The following is a 3,586-nucleotide window of genomic DNA, read 5'->3' on the forward strand; positions in this document are numbered from 1 at the left end:
GCTACACAGGCATTCTGGGGTCATGAAAAGCAAATGTAGACTACTTTGGCCTTCAGGAGACACTATGTAAATAGAGGGAAAACTTCTGGACCAGCACAAGGCAACGTACTGTACATGTCAAAATCCCTGACATACGCAGTTGCTGCCATGAGACCAGGAAAGGTCCTCCGCTAACCGTGTGTGTGAGCACGCGTGCGCGTGCCATTTACTATCTTTGCCGCAGGGTGGTGTATCGCCCAGGATTTGTTATGTCGCAGTGTGATCACGTGGTCATTTGCACAGGTATTTATTTAATCTCTGCTCCTCCCGCACAAGGCAAGCTCCAAAAGAACTGAGCATTTTTTAATCCCATTGTTTTGACTCCATATTAGCAAATAAAAAATATTTCAGTCAGAATTACACCAATATCAATTCTTGTTCCGTAGATACTTTTTAAAGTAATGCCATTAAAGTCAACTTTGTTCCTTGATCCATTTTTTATGTAAGACATTCAAACTACTTCCTTTAAAAAATTTATTTTACTTTTCTGAAATCTTTCCATTGAAATCAGTTCACAATTTGGTTCAGCATGTATTTTTAATGCATAATGCCTATTCAATTCGACTAATCATAGCTTCTGCCACTGTAATTTTTTCAATGGATATTTTTGTACTGAGTTTCATTTCCCCAAATCTGTAGGTAGAAATGTTACAAATTTGAATCTTGGGTTACTTTTGTCAAGGCCCATGCTATTTTGCCCTCTGGCACCTTAGGTACATGCACGTGTGTATTTGCCGGTAGATGATGCGGCCGCAGCTTCACTGAGGCCCTGCCATCAATTGCCAGGAATAGGCGTGAGGAAGCCTCTGAGGCACCTGCAGTCCCAGGCATCACCTGACTGCACCCACATGAGACCCTGCATAAGGACTGCCTGGCTGAGCCCAGTCAATTCTGCAGCAAAAGAGAAATAAATATATGGTTGGTGTGGTGTCAAGCCACCACATTCTGGAGTGTTTCTGACACAGCAACAGATAACCAGGACCCTGCCTGTCTTGATATCACCCTGTGGTGGGGCTCCACCTGTAGGTTCCCCCCCACCCCCCGCTTCCCCCCCACCTGGCACCACGGATTAGAGTAAGTCTACCAGGACATGATCTGCTTGAGGGGGAAGGATGGACCATCTCTCAAAGGAGAAGGGCCAGGAGCCTTTTCCTCAATGGGCTTTTATTGGGTTCAATTTGCACAGGAATACAGGTAAAGCTCATCAGTCATTGTCCGGCAGTAATGATCAAACAATAGCTAACATTTAAAAAACTATGAGGGCTTATTCTGAGATAGCTAAAGGGCCATAAAACTTTGGGAAACAAACTCATTTTATGCTTGGACGCTTATCAGAAGATTGAGGGCATTCTTAGCAAAACAGGTTTCACAGGATTTTATGCATTCTTTCTTAGGCCTGATCGCCCCAGGGAATCTGCCCTTTCCAGGGACTGGACTGCACCACCCTCTGTCATTGTTTCAGGCTTAAGTCAGGCAGCGGAAGTAAGGCAGCCAAGAAATTAGGAGACTTCTTGCAGACAGAATGAGGACTCAGGCTATATCAAAGGGCGAGGTCACCCCTTTTCTATAGTCCCCCGAGTCCTTCCCTGAGAGCCTCTTCATGACCGTGCCTGTCTTAGGTCATCCCTCCCTTGAGGAATCTTAACCACCATTGGCTAACTGGTCATGCACTGGGGGGCAGGCAGGGTGAGGTAAAGTGGGCAAAGGTGCCGCCCCTGCCAGGGAGATAAGCTTTGTCTCCTTAGTGGCTTAGGGTCCCAAGGTCTCTCACTCAGCCTTAGCCATGGGGGTGTGCAGCTTCTGAAACCAGGCAGGGCGGTTCCCAACATCACCTAATTAAAGAGATACATGTTTGTCTTTTTTCAGACCTTGCTGTACTCACCAGGACGATGTTTGGATTCTGGAGCAATAGACATTTACAAGTGAAGGTGATCTACAGAGGCACATACAGAGTTGGAGAATGAGATCTTCTGTCCACTAAAATGTTCTCATTAACAGAGTAGGCACAAAACATGCCTCAGGCAAACTGCTGAAGAGTAAATAGATGCTTTAGGCAAATTACTGAATGCAAAGAAACACCACTTTTCAAAGAAATGAAAGAATAAAATGCTCACTATTAAATGAACATACTGGGGCAGTTTTTTTTAGCCTTTGGAATTGTCTATCATTTTGGGGCAAATGCCACAACCGTTAGTTGCGTCTGTCCTAGGCTGCCCCCAGCAGGACTTCTGGCGGCAGGTCACGCAGCCCAGTTCTTACAGTCAGCAGAGCGCTGGGTGCCCACAGCTTAGAGCAGTGGGCCTCGCGTCGGTCACCGCTGCCATTTCTCACTTCCAAAACTCTCTTTTGTCTTTTGCTAATGAGTGGGTGTTAGCTCTAACAACCAGGGCCACATCCACCCAGGGTGTGGTAGCATTACCGAGGGCTCTTTGCACACGGTGGAACACAGAAATGATAAGCTGGGCACAGGAAGTGTGCCCTGTTATTCCCGAAGACTTTGAAGGTAGAGAGATCCTTTTTTTTTTTTTTTTTTTTTTGGCAAAACACAAGACACACAAGATGCAATTAAGAGTCTGTGAAGGCACAGAATTTTCTTTAAAGGGGGAGACTAATGTTTCACAGAACATAAGCCAAGAAATTCTTTTGATATTTCTGAGCAGGAGGAAGAACTCATTTGTTTACATAACTCCTCAACAAGGTGCAAACATTCCAAATGCTACTGCCAGTGGCAGCAACAGTTAACATTCACAGAGCAGCTACTCTGCACCGAGCGCTGGCCTGCTTGCTTTAACTCCTCCCACCCTCTGGCCAAGCCTAGGAGGTGGGTATTGTTATTATCCCTCGTTTAACAAGCAATGGAACCGAGGTGAGCCCATGCCACACAGCGGGCTGGAAAAGCCCTTAGTACTCGGCCTCTGAAGAGCTTCTCCCTTTTCTTCTCTGCAGGGACATAATGCAGATAATGGGAAGGGTATGAGACTAGCAGTCCAGATCTGAGTTTCAGCTCCTCCTCAAACTACCCCAATTTTGACAAGCCATTTCCTCAACCTGAAAGATGAGGGAGTTAAATTAGGAGACTCAGAAGATTCCTTCTCCAATAAAATTTCTGATTCTATGAACAATTTTTGCCTCAAAATAACGATAAAGTTCAAGTTGGCACTGGAGTCTGCCACACTCTAGGGAGGGGGCTAAGAGGCTCAAGGGTCACCCAGGCCTTCAGAAACACAGGGCACGGCCCTCCAGGGACTGCGTCAAACCGTGAATAACAAATCAGTGTGAGAAAGCTCTGACCCGCCACCGTGATGCATTCAAGTTTACCAAAACATAAAACATCCACTGAGAGAAAAAAGAAAACCCCTTAACAAACAAAAATTTGTGACCCGCACAGAGAACTAAGCAATGCAGAGAACATTATGGGGTTCTCACTGGCACTTATTTTGAAACGCACATGGCTTACCCATGGCCAAGGAGAACTCACTTAAATGCTGACTGACTCACCAATTCCGAGAGCTAATTCCAGTTTTGTTTGTTCTGCTGAGGAAACAAA

This window comes from Desmodus rotundus, chromosome 1 (genome assembly GCF_022682495.2).
Source record: "Desmodus rotundus isolate HL8 chromosome 1, HLdesRot8A.1, whole genome shotgun sequence".
NCBI lineage: Eukaryota > Metazoa > Chordata > Mammalia > Chiroptera > Phyllostomidae > Desmodus > Desmodus rotundus.